We start from the raw sequence: 20,860 nt of genomic DNA, 5'->3' as shown, positions 1-20,860 counted from the left end.
TACTTGGGAGGCTGAGGCAGGAGGATCCCTTGAGTCCAGGAATTTGAGGTTGCTGTGAGCAAGGCTGCCGCCATGGCACTCTAGCCTGGGCAACAGAGTGAGACTCTGTCTAAAAAGAAAAAAGAATTAAAATTTTATGATTTGTGATTTTTGTGACCTCTCCAAGAATTCTTTGCTTACCATGAGGTCATGAAGATATTCTCCTGTTCTTTCGTAGAAATTTTGTTATCCTGGGTGTTAGTTTATGATCTATCATGAACCAGTTTTTGTGTATGGAGCAAGATAGGATTGAAATTAGTTTTTACCCCCGTGGATATCCTGGTCCATTGATATTTGTTTAAAAAAGCTTTTCTTGCCCCATTGAGTTGAATTGATACTTTTATTGGTAATCACTTGACACTGAGTCTGGACATGGAATAGTTTGTCCTCCAACCTTGTCCTTGTTTTGCGATTGCTTTGGCCATTCTGTATCTTTAACATTGTTGTATAAGCATCTTGATGTCTATCTCTTTTGCCTTTTTTTCTCTGCCTTTTTTTTTTTTAAATGCAGAGATATTATTAAATTTTGAAAACTTATTAAATTGGGAACATACATTTTTGGTAGTTTCAATGAAAAGATGCAGAATAGTATTAGAGCATAGTATAATTTCTCTTTTGTATTTAATATAAACCATATATATTACATGTAAAGGCACGTAACAAATTACTTTAAAATACAAGAGTGCTTTGGATTATCCCCTATTAGAAGTAAAGCTAACATCTACCTAGTTTTTATTTGTATTTAAATCAAAAAGTTTTGGTCCTTAATTTTAAATCCCGATTGTTTTTTAACCTGTAATAGGTAATCCTATTATTAGGAAAACGTGTGGACATTCTGTATAACTCACTAAGAAATATCTAAGAGTTGACTTTATTTATTAAACAAGTAAGCAAGTTTGTACTATGTTCTGGCCACTGGACTTGGCATTGGGAATATAGCAGTGATCAGGATGAACATGGCCCCAACTCTCAAGGGGCTTACAAACTAAGGGGGAGAGGCTGGCCTCTTCTGAAACAAAAATGAAGAAATGATACATTTGGGGCCTTGTGATGTGCACACAAGTTTTTTGATATTCTTCATTACACAGCAGCTGATAACAACATCGTAATTTGGTGAGGATCCATTTGAGTAGGACTTATGGGCAGTATACAGATAATGTTGCTATTTTTCATTTTTTTATTTAATGAAACTATTTCCTGAAGCCATGGCATACAGCCTGAATACTGGAATGAGTGAGTATGTATGTCTGTGGTTTTCTTTGGTGGTTGCTTAATTTCTAAGGATTACTCATCTTTTAAAAATTTCTTTGCAACAACTTACTTTATACTTGTATTGTAACTCAAGTTCTTTGTTGTTTTGTTTTGTTTTAATACCGGGGAACCAGAGGTGTTAGCCTGTGTTTTAAAACTCACATTTGGTAGTGGTACAAACAGCTGTCACACTGAATAATTGTCATGTCATTATAAGAGTTTCTGTTGCTCACTAATCTGTAGGTATAAATCTGGATTTTAACCACATGTGATTGGTAAAAATTAGTTCTTATGAGAGTTTATGCTGTGGTGGCCATCTGTTCTGTATTGTCAACCTCAGAAAGAAAAGGTAGCCTTAAAATTTGCAAGTCCATGAACTAAGATGTATGATAGGGAGGTGGGCTGAGTGAAGTCTGAAGAGTTAAGTTGGGATCTATATGGCATTCCTGGATTTGGTTGCAGAAGCATAAATATATGTGGATATACTCTTTATTTGATTATTATATCAATAATGACCATGACCCAAAAAAGGATCTGAGAGCATCTATGGTATGATCGATTATAAGATTCAGCTAAATCTTTCCTTTTTTGTGTACTCCTACTCCCAATCTACATGAGATGTCCCCCCTTGCCTTTTTTTTTTTTTTTTTTTTTTTTTGACACAGAGTCTCACTCTGTTTCCCGGGCTAGAGTGCCATGGCATCAGCCTAGCTCACAGCAACCTCAAACTCCTGGGCTCAAGCAATCCTCCTGCCTCAGCCTCCCGAGTAGCTGGAACTACAGGCATGCGCCACCATGCCTGGCTAAAGTTTTCTATATATATTTTTAGTTGTCCATATAATTTCTTTCTATTTTTAGTAGAGACAGGGTTTCGCTCTTGCTCAGGCTGGTCTCAAACTCCTGAGCTCAAACGATCCTCCTGCCTCGGCCTCCCAGAGTGCTAGGATTACAGGCGTGAGCCACCGCACCCGGCCGAGATGTCCCCCTCTTTAACTCTTATCACCCAGCTGCACCATAAACTCCTCGAGGGTTGGAATTGCAGCTTCATGTTTATATCCTAAGCACTTAGTACAAGTAGTCAGGGTTGAAGGAACAATGGGACAGGGTATTTGAAATAGTAAGCATGACAGAAAAGATCAAGGTTTAAAGCCAGAAACCCTAGACTCCAGTCCTTTTCTGCCTGAGCAGCATAGATGGGTAACATCTATTGCCTGTGACAATATTTACTTTATATATATATATATATATATATATATTATAGCCTGCTTTCTCCCTTCATATTCTACAAAGTCCTTTTCTATGTTGCTATATATGTATCTGGCATTATTTCAGTGGAGATGTAGACCTAGAATGTGCATTGTTTTCAACATCACATACCATTATTTTCATTCGATTGTGTTACCATCTAGCTATTCTTTATATAGGAATACTAATGTATTAATTTGAAAAATCAGTTGTTTCACTTTAGTCATTACTACAAAGTTGTTCTAATCACATGGTAATGGGCCTTTCCCTGGAGTCAGAGCCCAACTCCCAAGCCATAACTTTGTCTGAATTTAATTTTCTTTATCTGGATAGACGGACTAAATGGCTTTCTGGTTTAAAGTTCTTAACCCTATTTGGGTTGAAATTATTTTTGTGAACCAATAATTTGAATGTAATGTATGATAAGGCTTATGGGCTTTTTTCCCCCTTTAAAGTAAATTTAGTAAACATTTTTTAAAAATCATCTTGTTTTTTAAAAAAGGATAATTACATACAATTGAGAATGAATTATTTGTTGAATTTAAATCAGAGAGAGGTTGGTTGTATATATTTAAGTCCTAAGTCAGCTTGTTTGGATTTTAGATGATGACCCAAATGTCTACCAGCAATGCATTTAGAAAACCATTTCATTAACTGTATTCTGTGTACAGGAAGTTCTGTTGTATGATGAATTCATTCTCAGTACTTTTACTGTCTTCTGGGAGGACAACTGTCTCAGAATCCTAGAAACACTTTCCTGTACTCCCACCCCCATATCAACCATACCATGCATTTAATTGTGGACTTGCTCTGTGTTTTTCCTTCTTGATTGCATAGGTTTAAATGACATTTTTAAGATTACAGGATTTCTCCCTCAGCTCATCAGGTAAACTCCAGCCAACTTCTTCAGCTGGCTTCTCAGTAGGAAGAATAGAGGTAGTAATAACAATAATAGTGGATGATGATGATGACATTTTAAAAAATGGTTTGTAGTTTAGAACAGGATTATTAGCCTCATTTTCTGATGACAAAATAGGTTGGGGGAGAGAGACAGACTTAGCTGTCCATTTTGCAGAGATAGTGAGCCACTGTTTTGGTGTGTTTGTTTGTTTAAGCATTTCCTATGTACCCCCTTCCCCAATTATATTCTTTAAACTCACAATGAGGTTTTGACAGGTTAACTGAGATGCCTTTGATCATACAACCAAGTTACTGGGATTATAGCCTAGGGCAGTCTGTCTAATGTGAGAGCATGTTTTTACCCATCTATGCTGCTCCAGTGGAGAAGGACTGGCGTCTAGGGTTTCTGACTTTAAACCTTGGTCTTTTCTGTCATGCTTACTATTTCAAATATCCTGTCCCATTGTTCCCTCAACCCTGACTACTTGTCAAAATTTTGGTTTTGAAAATGAGGTCACTGAAACTAGATCATGCTGCCCACGTGTGAAGAAAGACTAACATGTTAGGAATGCTTGGCAGCCCAGTAGGTGTCTAATAATTCCTCTGTAGGAAAGCAAATTTAGTGAAAAAGCAAATGAAAATATTTTATAAGCAATGTTCCAAAAGGATTCGAGGAAACTGGTATTTACCTGTTATCCCACTGTGTCATCAGTTCCATTTTCATGTTCCTTTCCATACTGTGAGCATATATATGTGTCTATTTTTTATACAAATAATTGTAATCATACTGCATATATGTAAGAGGCTTCCCCCCATATAGCTTTGTATTGTATGCATTTCTCCAAGTGTTGAATGATTTTCATAATTATAATTTTTAATGCCTTCACGGTTCACATTGACATGCTGTTCCACCATTTAATTAACCATTCCTCTGTGGTATAAATTGCTTTTTCCCTTGAGTTATTTTCTTAAGGACAAATTTCCAGGAGTGAGGTCACACAGTCAAACAGTATGAACATTTTTCTGGCACAGAAATGGTTTTTTAACCCTACTAATTGAATGTTGGTACTTCGAAATACATTTATTTCTTTGCTTTTTCTTCCTAGTACATTAGTAATTGGATACTGGAACTAATGGAAGTGAGTAAGCATATAGATATTCTAGAAAGCCTTACAGCCTGAATTGGAAATACATAATTATTTTCTTTCAAAATTCACCATCCCATTTCGTTATGCTTTGGCAGAGCAATGGAGGATTGGCTGAGGAAGTGTGAGGAAATTGATCTTAAAAGCTTGGCCATGGTATACTGAAAGTTAACTTTAGAAGAAAAGCTTAACTGTGGAAGAAAAGCGAGATTAGTTTTCCTGGTTGTGTTTAAATTGTAGGTTTAATCGTTTTGTCCTTTGCGTATAACTGTCTTTAAAAAGGTAGCTAATTAATGAGTATGAAAATTTACAGTGTGCAAAAGGACTACCAGTATATGTTCGTGAGATCTCATCAACATTGTTATTATTATTATTATTATCTCTAATATAGACATGAAAAAAACTGATGTTCCTATTGATAGAGTCTTGCCCTAAAACAGTGAAACCTGCTCTTATTCTGTCTTTCTTTGACCTTAGCAGAAACTGGATTCATGTCAGCCATATGTAATCTATAGCAGATTTTTGAATTGGCTATGAGTTCAAAATAGATAAAATCTTAAAAATCAAGAGAGTCTAATCAAAAGTTCTTTGTGGTTAAAGCATTAAAGGCCGAGGGGAAAGTATAGCTAGAAGACTCTGAATCAGGAAAAAAGCCCTATGATTCTACAGAGGGATGTATTTTAACTCCTAATTTCTCTTTTTCTTAGAAAGTTCATAATTAGGGCACAGAAAATCAGAATTGTCATAGTTTGGAAGCTATGAACTTGATTGATAACTTTTTAAAAGTATATAGGAAAGTCTTTAGAATTGCCTCTATCTAGATCTACACCTCACTATTTAAATGTAATACTCTCTGCCTTTGTTGATTGATTCAGTTTTAATTACATTTTCTTAAGTGGACCTGTATGGAAAACATGTACGTTTCCAAAGACAAAAGTTGAATCATTTTACATGTATTTCATTTAAACTTGTTATGTCTGAGCTGTTTTGGCATTTAAAGCCATTAATCTTAACTCATGATTTCTGTCCGAGGCAAATGAGAGTCAGATGCTCACATCTGGACCATGTTACAAACATTGTTTCATTCAAATAGTTTAAATTGCATTAGAAATTTTTGACAGTGATGAAGTCAGGAATTTAGAGTGAATCGTTGAGTCTTCCCATTGAAAGGGCTTAAGATGGAAGGTCTCGACTGAAGTAGAAATATAGACTGAAAGAACGATTACTATTTAAAAAAAAAACAACAACACCTTTACTGAGGTATATTGACATGTTAAAAAGCTATACATATTTAATGTCTGCATCTGCATGCATTTGGGGACAAGTATGCTTGGTGAAGCTGTCACCACTATCAAGGCCATAAACATATCCATCACCTTTGAAAGTTTCTTCTTGCCCCTTTTATTGTTGTTATTATTTTTTGTGTGTGGTATGTTGATATTTTAATTTAAAATATGCATTGTTAGTCTTTGTTTTAGCTTTGCTGAAGTGTTAATTAAAATGATAAACTTACAGAAGAAAAAAACACATTTTCAAGTATTTTCTATAATTAGAATAGAAACTTAGATACAAATAAATAAATAAATATATTTAACCAAAAAATTACCATTGCCGTTCAGCTTATGATATTTTTTATTGTTCCTTCATTTCTGACTTATTTGAAAGACATATACTACATTATTTTTTCCTTTATTCTTTGGTTTACTGTAAAGAACTACACTATATTTAAGAGTAATACAGCGTAACTAAGATTGGATGCAAGTATGGTTCAACATTAAGAAGCTGAAGGGAGAAAAATGAAACATAACCATTTCTATAAATATATCCCTTCTCATAAAAATAGCTTTTGATTAAGCTGAAGACTTATTTCTGATAAAAACAAGTAAAAAGCAAGTTTTGTAGTAGGTAGAAACTTCAAGGTTATACATGCAAAATATACACATGTGAATATTTCTGTATTCCTGGCATAGAACTTTAGGGTTAGAAATCAGAAACTAGAAACTCAGCCAGCCGGGCGCGGTGGCTCACGCCTGTAATCCTAGCACTCTGGGAGGCCGAGGTGGGCGGATCCTTTGAGCTCAGGAGTTCGAGACCAGCCTGAGCAAGAGCGAGACCCCACCTCTACTAAAAATAGAAAGAAATTATATGGACAGCTAAAAATATATATAGAAAAAATTAGCCGGGCATGGTGGCGCATGCCTGTAGTCCCAGCTACTCGGGAGGCTGAGACAGGAGGATCGCTTGAGCTCAGGAGTTTGAGGTTGCTGTGAGCTAGGCTGACGCCACGGCACTCACTCTAGCCCGGGCAACAGAGTGAGACTCTGTCTCAAAAAAAAAAAAAAGAAACTCAGCCAGACACAAAGAGCAGCCACTTGCTGAGAGAGGACACCTTCTTTGTCTTTATCTGTTGTAAAGATATTCATCCGATACTCCCCCCTCCCCCCGTTCATTGTAATAAAGCATATCATTTATATATGCATCTTACATTCCCCAAAGATTTAGGCCCCCAAAACGATCAGTTAAGTGAATTCTCTTTATTTTAAGCTTACTTTCTGAAAATGAAGAATAAATCAAAACCATCCTACCCTTAATTTCTCAGCACGAACAGTGTGAGGTTATAATTGTCCAGATTTCCCTGGAAACAAAAAATTAAAATGAATTTGTTTCTAAGGCATGGGGTCTGCACTAGGTTGTTCTGTTTTTATTTCACTTGATTGTCAACAGCAACCCTGGCAGCTGGACAGTACTGAGTGCATGTTTGAAGCAAGGAGACAGACTTTAAGGAGGAATTATCCCCACTACAAAAGAGCTAGAAAAGTAGCAGAGCCTCGATTTGAATCCTGATTTATTGAATCCAGAGCCCATGTTTTATTGTACCACTGCATCATACCCACATTAGAACAGTCCAATTTAAACATAATGCAAGCAACAAATAGGGACCATGTATATAATTTAAGATATTCTACTAGCCTTGTTTTTTTAAAAAAGAAACAGGTGAAATTACTTTTGATAATGTTTAATGTATATCTAAGATATTTTCAATATATAACCATCATAAAATTACTAATGAGATAGTTTACATTCCTTTTCTTGGTACTAAGTCTTTGAAACTTGGTTATTATTTTACTTATAGCCCATCTCAGTCTAGACTAGCCGCATTTCAAGTGGTCAGTGACCACATGTCACTAATAGCTATCATATTGGCCAGCAAAGCCCCACATTATGAAAACCTATGCAAAAATCTACATTTAGAAAACATGTGACTGGGTGCAGTGGCTCATGCCTCCTAGCATTCTGGGAGGCTGAGGTGGGAGGATTGTTTGACCTCAGGAGTTTGAGACCAGCCTGAGCAAGAGTGAGATCCTGTCTCTACAAAAAATAGAAAAATTATCCAGGCATGGCGGCGTGTGCCTGTAGTCCCAGCTACTCAGGACGCTGTGGCAGGAGGATTGCTTCAGCCCAAGAATTTGAGGTTGCAGTGAGCTATGATCATGCCACTGCACTCTGGCCAGGGCAACAGAGTGAGACCCTGTCTGGGGCGGGGGGGGGGGGGGGGGGGGGGGAGATGATGTCTACGTTGTCTGTAATATTCCCTAACAATTTAAAAACATGGCTATTCAGCTTCTTTATATTTAACATGATTAATGGAGTCATGATTTATATAACCATATTCTGTCTTCCTTATATGCACTATGATATATTAATAGTACATGTATTTTTGAGGGGTGATTTTTTTTTTTTTAAAGTGGTAGTGATGGATTCATATAGCTCTGTCTTCATTTTTATTTTGTCTCTTTACTGTCAAGTAATGGTGCATGATTTTTTAAAAAAGAGATTTGAATATATATTTCACTGGATACTCTGGTGGGAGAGTAGAGAACAACTTTAGTTAAGGAAGATCCCTCTGAGGAAGTGACAGTTGAACTGACATCTGAATGGTAAAGGGTCAGCCATGAAAAATTTGAGGAATGCCAGTTCTAGGCAGAAGAAACACCCTGAGCTAAAACTCCCACTGACATGGTAGTTCTTTCAGTGTATTTGAGAAGTAGAAAGAAGGTCAGCATTGGTAATGCATAGTGAGGGCAGGACAGGTACAATATGAGCTTGGAAAGACAGGCTTGGGCTAAGTCAGCAGTTCTCAAACTCTTTGGTTTTAGGATCCCTTTGCACTCTTAAAAATTATTAAGGACCCCAAAGAACAATTCTTACAGAATATACATATACATTTCCCTCCATTTGAGATTAAAACAAAATTTAAAAATACTAATTCCTTTAAAATAACAATAATAAACCTATTACATGTTACTGTAAATAATATTTTTAAAAAAATATTTTTCACAGCAAACATTTAAGAGTTTTGTAAATCTCTTTAATGACTAGCTTAATAGAAAATAGCTGGATTCTATTCTTTTCTTTTCTTTTTTTTTTTTTTTGAGACAGAGTCTCACTCTGTTGCCCGGACTAGAGTGCCGTGGCATCAGCCTAGCTCACAGCAACCTCAAACTCTTGGGCTCAAGCAATCCTACTGCCTCAGCCTCCCGAATAGTTGGGACTACAGGCATGCGCCACCATGCCCAGTTAATTTTTCCTATACATTTTTAGTTGTCCGGTTAATTTCTTTCTGTTTTTTAGTAGAGACTGGGGTCTCGCTCTTGCTCAGGCTGATCTTGAACTCTTGACCTTGAGTGATCCTCCTGCCTTGGCCTCCCAGAGTGCTAGGATTACAGGCAGGAGCCACCACGCCTGGCCAATAGCTGGATTCTTATATCTGCTTCTGCGTTTAGTCCTTGTGATATCATTTACCATGTAATCTCAGTAAAAAGCCACTGTACACTCATGAAAGAGTGTGAAGGCAAATAACCTGTCATTATGATTATGAAAATTGTTTTAATCTCTTCCCTCCTCCCCCTCCCCACACATACCCAAAAGGATCTTCAGAACCCCCAAAGGTCCCTAGACCATACTTTGAGAACTGCTGTTTAGATCGTGGTATTTAAGCTAAGGGAAAGAGTTTGTGTTTTATTGTATGAGCAATAGGAGGTCATTAGAGGAGTATAAATAGGTCTGTGGCTGACATCTGTAATCCTAGCATTTTGGGAGGCTGAGTCAGGAGGATTGCTTGAGGCCAGGAGTTCGAGATCAGCCTGGGCAACATATGAAGACCCTTTCTCTACAAATAAAAATAAATAAGTCTGTGGTAAGATCTATTTTAGGTTTTTAAATCAGCATTTTGGATGCTACATGAAGAATGGATTGGAGGGATGAAAAGCAGAAGCCGAAAGAATAGTTAGAAGGCAGGTGCAATAGTCCAGGTGAGAGATGACAGTGGCTAAAATACAACAGTGGAGATGGGAGAAGTGTTACAGTGTGATATATTTTAGAGTTGTATTGTCAGGATTTACTGATATATTTGTTCTAGAAGGTTCTTTGTTCCAGAAACATTGTGGCACAGATGCATCAGTGGTTGGAACCAGAAAGTTAGGGTTTGAAATTTAGGAAAGTTAGGAAAGCCATTATTAAGTAGCTGTCTGAGAAATTGATAGCATTTTTCCTTGTCTCCAGAAAAAAATGTGAGGATTATATTTGATTAAGAAGACTTGAGTTGCTTATTGTCTGACTGTCTCAGATTCTGAATTCTCTGACTTGGGCTGCCTATGTGTGCCCAGGATAGTAATGCTACACAATGTTAAGAGGTTGAGATTTAGTAGATTTAGATTGTGGTAGGAGTAACCTCTATGAGAAGGCAAGATGCTAATCAAATGTAATTTAAGTCGTTTCTGTTCATGTGAGAAATATTAACTTGATGGAGACTTGAAACAGATGGTGTGCAGTTGGAGTAGATAACTATATTATTCCAAATAAACATTTGCTGGAGCTGGGAAGCAACAATCCATATTTCACTTTTCCCTATTTACATTATCAGGTCAGCTGTGTTGCTGCTGCTTTTAACTTGCATTAAGGTTATCAACAGGGTTTTGATGTTGGCAGCCAATTACAACATATCTTTAAATATTAAAATCATTAGCATTAGGAAAGACCCTTTAGTTACTTTCAACCTATAGTGGCATAATGATTGTTAATGCATTCCTGGTGGATAGCTGTCAGATAATACCTTACACTTGAATAGCCTAATACAGTCATTTTTGAAATCTGTTACTTTATTTACTTTTCAGTACCTGCCTGAGGAAACTACGGGTCTGGTGTGACTTGTCTAGGGTTCCACAGTAGCTGATAAATTAGCAGAAGAATCAGGATTCAGAGTCACATCTTCCAGTTTCATGCCCAGTCTTCTTTTTTCCACAGTAGTCTGCCTTTGACTACTCAAGAGCATAAATTCTCAGCTGGTCTGTAATTTGGTTTATTTGTCGAACTGCCCTTTTCATCTTTTGCTGCAAACAGGCTTTTCATATTTACTGTATATTCTGTTTCAGCTAAGAGATGATCTTGAATTGAGGGAGGAAGGAAAATTTTGTATTATCTCTCATCTGGCCTGAAGTACAATAGCCATTGTACTTGTCCTAAGAAAGATTTGGGATTTAAATGTTTTTATATCATTTGTTACAAATAATTTTATACTTGTTTTTACCTTCTTTGTAACTATATTCTCACTGATGCTTTGAGAAAAGCAAGTTTTAAAATAAGTAGGTTTAAAAAGATATTTTATTAATCATAAGGCTAATCATTATAATAACCTAAACAGCTAGCATATATGCTTATGTGATTATTCATATATTTAGTCTTTTTTTTTTTTTTTTTTTTTTGAGACAGAGTCTCACTCTGTTGCCCAGGCTAGAGTGAGTGCCATGGCGTCAGCCTAGCTCACAGCAACCTCAAACTCCTGAGCTCAAGCGATCCTCCTGTCTCAGCCTCCCGAGTAGCTGGGACTACAGGCATGCGCCACCATGCCCGGCTAATTTTTTCTATATATATATTTTAGCTGTCCATATAATTTCTTTCTATTTTTAGTAGAGGTGGGGTCTCGCTCTTGCTCAGGCTGGTCTCGAACTCCTGAGCTCAAACGATCCACCCACCTCGGCCTCCCAGAGTGCTAGGATTACAGGCGTGAGCCACCGCGCCCGGCCCATATATTTAGTCTTAAAATTTATAGTGCCTACATTCCAGCAGATGCTACTCTTTACTTGGGCTTCCGGTTTTCCCCCTAATTTTCCTGGCCGCTCTTTTTCAGTCTCCTTTTTTAAAGAAGTTTCTTGTCTTCTGTGATCTATAAAAATTGGGATACCTTGAGATCAGTCCTTGAACCTCTATTCTAAGTTATCTGGTCTCAGGCTTTAAATAGGATCTATATACCATTAGTGACAACATTCACAAGCTCAGACTTACCTACCCCAGGCCTCAGCTCCAGACGTTTATATCCAACCGCCTACCCAACATCTCTATTAGAATATCTACTAAGCATTTGAGAGTTAGTCCTGATCTCCAACTGCCCCTCCCCTCAATCTTCCTTTCCCATTTTCTCCTTCTCAGTAAATGAGAACTCCATCCTTCCAGTTGCTCAGGCTAAAAACCTCAAAATTGTTACTTGCCTTCTATTTTTTGTATTTATTCTTGTTTTATTTACTGCTCTATCCTCAGCAGTAGAAGACCTAGTAGTTATTCAAATATTTTTGAATGAATAGATGAAAAAATACTAAGCATTGATTTAGGAAAAGTTGCTCAGACTCCTTATTTAACTGTGTTCTCTCCCTCCCCACCCCTGCTGTGATGTGCTGAATCATGTCCGCTCACCCCTCAAAATTCATATAGTAAGTCCTAACCCCCAATACCTCAGAATATGACCCTATTTGGAGATAGGGTCTTTAGAGGGGTAATAATAAGGTGGTCTTTAGGGTGGGTCCTAATCCGTTATAACTGGTGTCCTTACAAGAGGAAATTTGGGCACATATGCACATGGAAACACTATGTGAAGACACGAAGAAGACAGCCATCTGTAAGCCCAGGAGAAAGGCCTCAGAAGAAACTAACCCTGCTTATACCTTGATCTCAGGCATCTAGACTCCAGAATTGTGAGAAAATAAATTTCTGTTGTTTATGATGCCCAGTCTATGGTACTTTGGTGTGATAGCCCTAGAAAACTAATATACCAAAAAGAACAGTCCCACAAAAACCAACCGTACTGCTTTTCATATTCCAGTCTAGGAAAGTAACATCTTTCTTACCATGTTTCTTTTCCTGTCCTCCTTTCCTGTCTTTTTATATCTTCCTTGTGAATGGGATTGTCCAAAAAAGGCTTTGGTTTAGATGGAAGGTGGCTTTGGGTAGTAGAGCCTGGCTTTCTAGAATTAGAAGCTGGAAATAATCAGCAAAGAAATGTAAAGCAGAATTTTCTGTGGAACAGCATAAACAAAATTGTAGAAAATGGAAAATGATGAGATTTAGGGGCTTGTAAACATATTATAATCTTCGACTTGATGACGCATCCAAAGAAAAGGGTTACTGTCTTGAAAAAGATGATCTGGGCCGGGCGCGGTGGCTCACGCCTGTAATCCTAGCACTCTGGGAGGCCGAGGCGGGTGGATTGCTCAAGGTCAGGAGTTCGAGACCAGCCTGAGCGAGACCCCGTCTCTACTAAAAATAGAAAGACATTATATGGACAACTAAAAATCTATATAGAAAAAATTAGCCGGGCATAGTGGCGCATGCCTGTAGTCCCAGCTACTCGGGAGGCTGAGGCAGTAGGATCGCTTAAGCCGAGGAGTCTGAGGTTGCTGTGAGCTAAGCTGACGCCACGGCACTCACTCTAGCCTGGGCAACAAAGTGAGACTCTGTCTCAACAACAAAAAAAAAAAAGATGATCTGAATAAACTATTAAAGTGTATAAAAGAAGATTTAATGTAGAATAGTTACTAGCTGTTCTTCATCACTGAATATGGAGTAAAAGTCATCAGGCTCTAAAAATCAGCAAACAAAATTTAATCTAGTTGTATTTTGAAACACCATACCATTTCCTCTCAATCTCCCATAGCTGGAATTTCTTCATGTTTATACTGGTAACTTCCAGTTCTAGACCACACTACTATTTTTTTTTTTTTTTTTTTGAGACAGAGTCTCACTCTGTTGCCCGGGTTAGAGTGAGTGCCATGGCGTCAGCCTAACTCACAGCAACCTCAAACTCCTGGGCTTAAGTGATCCTCCTGCCTCAGCCTCCCGAGTAGCTGGGACTACAGGCATGCGCCACCATGCCCGGCTAATTTTTTGTATATATATATTTTAGTTGTCCATATAATTTCTTTCTATTTTTAGTAGAGACGGGGTCTCGCTCTTGCTCAGGCTGGTCTCGAACTCCTGACCTCCAGCGATCCACCCGCCTCGGCCTCCCAGAGTGCTAGGATTACAGGCGTGAGCCACCGCGCCCGGCCCACACTACTATTTTCAACTCCAAATTTCTGGATTTAACTATCAATAGGGAATCTCCATTTGGCTATCTTAGAGGCACCACAAAAACAGTATGTCCTGTACCGAACCTATCATCTCCCCCTCCAATATATTCTCCCTCTTCTTGGTCAGTAATTCCAGGTGTTACCCTGACTTGTGCATTTCCCTTAACCTCCACAGCTAGTCTATCAGTAAGTTTTCTATATTTTAATTCTAAATGTTTTTGAAATTCAGCCCCGCTTCCATTCCTATTGCTACTCCCATCTCAGGCCACCATCATCTCTCACTGTAACAACTCATTAGTAGTCTCCCTGTATTACATTCTCACCATTTTTCTCTTCTTTCTTATGAAATATTTCAAGTTTACAGAATAACAAAAGCACAGTATAATAAACTCATATATTCTCTGTTAGCTTTGTCAGATCTTAATGTTTTGTCATATTTTTTGTTTCAGATCTTTGTGCCTGATTCCATCCATTTCCTTCCCTTTGCAGAAGCAGTCATTATCCTGAACTTGAAGTTTATTATTCTCTAGCATGTTTTTATATTTTATTACAAATACATGTCTCCCTTAACATATTGTTGTTCTTTATGTTTTTAGACTTACAGAAACGTCTATAGACACATAAATTGTTCTTTATGTTTTTAGACTTTATAGAAACGTCACTATCCATATATTTTTCCTGCAACCTTTTGTTTGTTTGTTTTTTTTAACCCAATATTACTGCATTGTTTTGGAATTTATCTTTTTGGTACACGTGGCCCTAGTTTACTTATTTTAACAGTATTGATTATTTGATTTATGAGCATACCTCAACCCATTCATTTGTTGCTGGACATTTAACATGTTACTTTTCTACATAAATTTTATTATCTGCTCAAGTAACCCTAGAAATCTTGCTAATTGTAGTAAGAATTGTGTTGAATTTATATACCAAAATAAAGAGAAATAAAATAATTGTGATAGTGAGTCTTTCCATCCATAAGTACAATAGATCTCTCCAGTTATGTAGGTCTCCTTTTGTCTTTCAATCTGCTTTTGTTATATTCTTTGTAAAGGTCTTACATATCTTGGGTTAAATTTGTTCCTAGGTAGTTTTGTTGTATATTTGAATCTTTTTGAAATTACAGTTTCTGTTTGTTGGTGTGTAGGAATGCAACTAATTTTTTAAGAGATTGGACTTCTCTTTAGCAACTTTACTGAACCTGCATAATAATCCTAACAATTGGGTGATAGATTTCTCTTGAATTTTCTGTGTATATAATTATCTGGTTTGTACAAAATGACAGTTTTGTTTTTTTCTTTCTAATCCTAAGCATTTTGTTTCTTTTTACTACTGTTCTACTACTATGTCTTAAATCTTGAGTAAATGTTGACTAGAAGCATTGATACTGGACATCTTTACCTGCTTTCTGAGTTGAAAGGAATGCTTCTAATATTTCATCAATAAGTATGAGATTTTATATATACATTTTTGGAAGAGACCATTTATCGGATTAAGGAAGTGATCTATGTCTAGTTTTGTTTATATTCATGAGTGGAAGTGGGTTTTACCAAATGCTTTGTCTGTAATTATTGAGATGATCCTCAGATTTTATTTTTTAATCTGTTAATATGATGAATTTTATTGGATTTTTGATTATTAAATTATCTTTGTGTTCTTGGATAAACTCAACTTGATCATTTTCTAAAGAATACATTGTTGGATTTGGTTTACTAATTTTTTTCTCATCTTCATTATGGTATAATTTATATACAATAAAACTTACCCATTTTATGTGTATACAGTTGGAGTTTCGGCTGTTGTATATAGTTGTATATACCACATTACAATCAAGATGTAGAACATTTCTAATCACTATACAAATATTTACCATGCCCTCTTATGTGCGCCTTTATATTCAGTTTCTTCCCACTGATCTGCTTTCTGTAACTAGTTTTGTCTAAAGTTTCATATAAATGTGATAATGCACTATGTAGTTTTTTGATGTCTGGCATCTTTCACTTACCCTAATGCTTTTGACATTTATCCATGTTGTTAGGTATATTTATCAGTATTCTATTCTCTTGTTGGTGTGTTATAATTTGTGGGATTTTTTGATGACTAGTATGTTGAGCATCTTTTAGTATACAAATATCAGTCACTTGTATATCTTCTTTTGGGAATTGTCCTTTAAATCTTTTTTGCTGATTCCCAAAATTGGGTTGTTTGTTGTTATCAGTTGTAAAAGAGATATTTATATATTCTGTGTGTCTCTATGTCTGAAGTCTCATGGCACTGATAAAAGACAGAGAACAGAGGTAACTTGGGAGGAAATTAGTATATTCATGAACTAAACGATGCTTCGTAACTATGCCCAGTCATCTTTGAGGTTCTTCCAAAAATCAGACAGACTTAAGAGATGTACCACAGGCTCTGTGGGTCTGGGAGTTTCATGCTTGTGTAGTTGAGATCACCAATTATGACACTCAGAATGTGTATGTGTTTTTTAAAAAACTGAGTGAAGAAGAATATTTTCTGCCCCCTTTTAAGAAGATAAAATTACAATATTCTCTTCCTGTATGTATTCTTCCTTTTGTTCTGGTATTTATTTTGTTACTATAATCAGCATCTCCCTAATTTGATTTAGATACTCTTCCTGACTTTTGTAAGTGTTACATGCCCCCCCCAAAGTGAAGATAGCTTTTTTATTATTATAAAAGGAAAAAAAACTTGACTGTTATACAAGTATTTTAATTAGGAAATGAACAAGCCTACAACTCCCTCACCCTCCCTCTCCCAGGATAAGTACATCTACCAATTTATTGTATATCCTTTCTGACTTCTAAAAGTGTGTGTGTGTGTGTGTGTGTGTGTGTGTGTGTCACATAATTGGAATCCTACTTTAATTCCCTGAACTGGGTTAGGTAAAAATGGGACTAACCAAGAGTTGGTTGGGACTTAGGAGAGGTGAAGGACATAATGAAAGGCATGGATGTCACCTTTTCAATGTGGATTTAAGTACAAGTTTCTTCAGAGTACATTCCACCTTAAACCTTCTAACCTGAGGCTACTCCATCATCTGAGTCCCTGTTCATCCATCAAGAGATGGTGCTTTGGGAAAAACTCCAAAACTGTGTTTGTCCTCTGCTCTCACACCACAATAATCATCTATACAGGAGAAGACTTCTGTGACCAAATGTGAGAGTTTTTCCCACATACACCAAGCAGTGAACACCACCTGGGTGTCCTCTATTTCAATTCAAACATTATCTACCTGGAAATAGCATCAGATCCTACAGGATAAGGGCTCAGTCCCCAAAACTGCTCCGCCCTTCAGACAGCAGTCTGAAGTCCAGGCCTCCAGAACTCCTGACTGACCTTCAGGTCAGTCACAGATGCCTGAAACCGTAGATAGTACCAAACCCTATATATAACACATGACTTTTCCATCTTAATTCAGCCTTGATAAGCACTATTGCAGTAACTTTTGCAGTTTGAGCGAAACTAGCATGGATTTCATTTTCCTTCTTCACAATGTCAGAGATAGAAGATTCATTCTTACCGTAAATCTTAGGAACCTCAGCATACAATTTTTTTCTTATTAAGAACTTTCACCTTTTCACTGGGAGGAAGCACTTTACAGCTTCTCTTTGGCATATCCAAATTGCCAGCATTATTATTCTTGCACTTTGAGGCCATTACTATGTAAAATAAGGGTTGTTTGAACACAGGCAGTATGATACCCTACAGATGTTCTGATCACCAGAGGGTGACCAACAGGCAGGTGCCGTCAATAGGCTGGAGAAAGGGATGATTCACGTCCCAGGTTGGATGGTGTGAGATTTTATCACACTACTCAGAATAGTGCACAACTTAAAACATGAATTGTTTATTTCTGGAATTTTTCATTTAATATTTTTGGACTGTGGTTGACTGCAGATAACTGAAACCATGGAAAGGGAAACCACAGATAAGGGGGAAGTATTGTTATGTTCAATATTACTTTTTCTTGGAACTATAGAATAGTTCTGTTATTTAGTTCCATGTTTGATTCTTCAAATTCCTATATAGGAAAAAATATCACTGCTATCATACAGAGAGCTGTTTATTACTTTGCTCTCTCTTTCATCTGTTTTCCATTTTCATGACATCTTTAGCATATTGCACAGTGAAGAAATAAAATTAATATCGAGACATACTTTTCCACATTGGCTCATCAAGTTCTTTGGCTTTCCATGGTTAGATATTGAAACATCATTAATTTTGTAATACATGTGGTCATGTCTGGGTTTTATTCTTTAATATATATGTGTATATATATTTAAATATATTAAAAATAAAGCACAGACTCATAGGGTGACTAAGTTGTCAGTTACTTTGGGTCTTAGAATCTGTGTTTAGAATTGAGTTGGAACTTTATGACAAAACTAAGGGTTATTTTTATTTTCTAGGACCAAATACTTTATGGCTGCTTGATAGCCAAGCAGTGGCGCTTATAGGTTCAAGACACACTTGAGAGAAAGGGATTTCTTTTCCTTGAACTAAATTTATCTAAGTTTCTCTGGGGTTTGAAAAGATTTCAAGATATGGTTGGTTCTTGCAAGGGATTCAGCTGAAATATAACATAACCATCAGTTTTATAAAACTTCAGGAAAAAAATCTCTAACAGTGACGTCATAAAGCATGTCATAGTCATCATTCTACAGAGAGTTACTCTGATCCTACTATGTCCGCAAGCAGAGGGTGAGAATGCCTGCTTTGGGATGAAGGCATTTGGAACTCACCCATCATCTGAGCAATGCTGAATTTATCATGTTACAAACTATTAACACTCAGGTAGATCTCTCACACTATGAAAGGCATTCATGTAACGCAGCCTCTAACAAAAATACCACCTTACCTTGTACTTGGTGCCTTTGCAACTGTTAATTCTGCAGTTATTCAGCACAATATTTATGAGGTTAAATGGACAAATTGTTGATAGTAAACCCATTTTCCACAGGAAACATAATATTAACTTGGACCACCACCCTCACATGCCTAGCTAAGTGGTAAATTTAGGATTTGATACCAGGATTCGTATATTCTAAACATCATTACTGTTTGTTGAGCACCCTCTTTATGCCTAACACTAGTCTGGCATAAAGATATAATCCTTACATCTTTCCTATTAGGTTGATCTCATTATTTATTTTATATATGTTGAAAATGAGACCCAGAAATGATTTACTAAAATTCATATAGCTTGTAAATAACAGAACAAAGAGTCACACCAAATCTCTTGGTTTCCACACCTGTGCCTTTTTTTGCTTTATTATTGCTTGAAATATGAGGAATAACACTGGTGTTGCAAGTTTATGAGTAATGAAATGAACAAGAAACAGGCAGTAGTAATCTGTAAACAGTACTCTAGTGGCTGGGTTGTGCCCACTATCTAAGCTTTCATTTGGTAAGAGCATACAGTTCAGTGTTCTGCAGTTGGGCTGCTCCAACTTTTTTATTCTGCCAAGTGCTGAATGTTAAAACACATCTCACTGCTGAGCCCTCCTCAGGCCTTTGGCGCCCTTGCTATAAAGGCAGGTGGTCTGCAGAAAGGCTCCCTCTAGGTTGTTGCACACTATACACAACACATTACAGTGCGAGACAACTGTCAGTTCCTTCCTTCCCTTCTCCCACACCCCCTCCAGAAAGCTGGGCCCCAGATGGAAAAGCTGGAAATGTGTCAACTGTTCTCTGAAGGGCATTGAGAAAATACTGTCAGGGAGAAAAAGGCAAGCGCAACAGCTCATAGTCCACTAATCAGACAGGACGACCATCAATTTCACAAAGAAAAGGTCCAGAACAGAGCCATGGGAAAGGCTGGCGGAGTGTTGCCCCACGTGGTTCTCACAGAGCTGCACATTTTTGTCAGGGGATTTATAACCTGAGGGCATTGCTTTCTTGATTGACTTTTCATTATTCATTTTATCTCTTTCCAAAATGTGGCCACTGCAGACAAGCATAAAAATAGTTTTTGAAAATGAGAATAATATTTTTCTCATTAAAAAAGTGTCCTGTGAATGTGCAAAGATGTGCCTTGTTGCTAGTATTGTGAACACTCTTTGTGTTGTCTTTATAGCCGTGCTCTCACAGAAAGGAAACTTTGACATAATATTCTCATATGAACCTTTGCTGCCCATTTCTTGCGCTTTAAAATTTGAATTCAGCAGTTATTAGAGAATGAATACATGGTACTTAAGTGAAAAGCTTAGAGTCACTGAGAAACATAGCTCAATTTAAACATGGTTATGGTAGCCCTGGCCCTATTATTAACCAAGTATGTAACAAGTTCCTTTTGATAGGGAAAAATAACTTCTTAAAGATATTAAAATGTTACTTCTCAGTATCAAGTCTGATTCATACTGGCCTGGGCCTAATTCTAACGTCATTAATTTTATCTGATTTCTCTTTCTGGAATTTCGTTGCCATTTAGTGTGACATAGCCTCTGCTTAGTTTAGAATCAGCTCTACTTTTCATCTTTTTGAACAAATGACATTTACATGCCTGATGTCAGAAATATTGGCTCCACCTCTTTTTTCCTACGTGGTATAGTTGGTATATGTAAAAATTTACTACTTCATCATTAGTAATAATTTGTATACAACTGATTATGATTCTATTTCCATGACATGCGGTTGAGGCCTACCAGTCTAGATAGTTCCCACATTAACTTCCCCCCCCCTACTAATTTGATTCATTTATATGGAGAAGTCAAAAAGGAATGCATCTAAAGTAAGCTAAATTTGTAACCTGGTTTCTTCCTTTCTCAGCCACTATCTATCTGGACTGTTAACTTTCAATTCATGTTACCCCTTGTTCTTGTTCCCTGGTTTTTAGTTTCTAGGGTTGATTTAACAAAGTAC

At 37.0% G+C, this 20,860-nt stretch overlaps 1 protein-coding gene across 1 annotated transcript in view; it reads left to right on the top strand.

Annotated features, from left to right (window-relative positions):
* Positions 1–20,860, top strand: part of CBFA2T2 (CBFA2/RUNX1 partner transcriptional co-repressor 2) — a 122,126-nt gene that overhangs the window by 60,195 nt on the left and 41,071 nt on the right. The window lies entirely within an intron of this gene.

This window comes from Eulemur rufifrons, chromosome 20 (assembly GCF_041146395.1).
Source record: "Eulemur rufifrons isolate Redbay chromosome 20, OSU_ERuf_1, whole genome shotgun sequence".
Lineage (NCBI taxonomy): Eukaryota > Metazoa > Chordata > Mammalia > Primates > Lemuridae > Eulemur > Eulemur rufifrons.
Note: the sequence above shows the minus strand (reverse complement) of the source record. Positions and strands in the feature narration are given on the sequence as shown.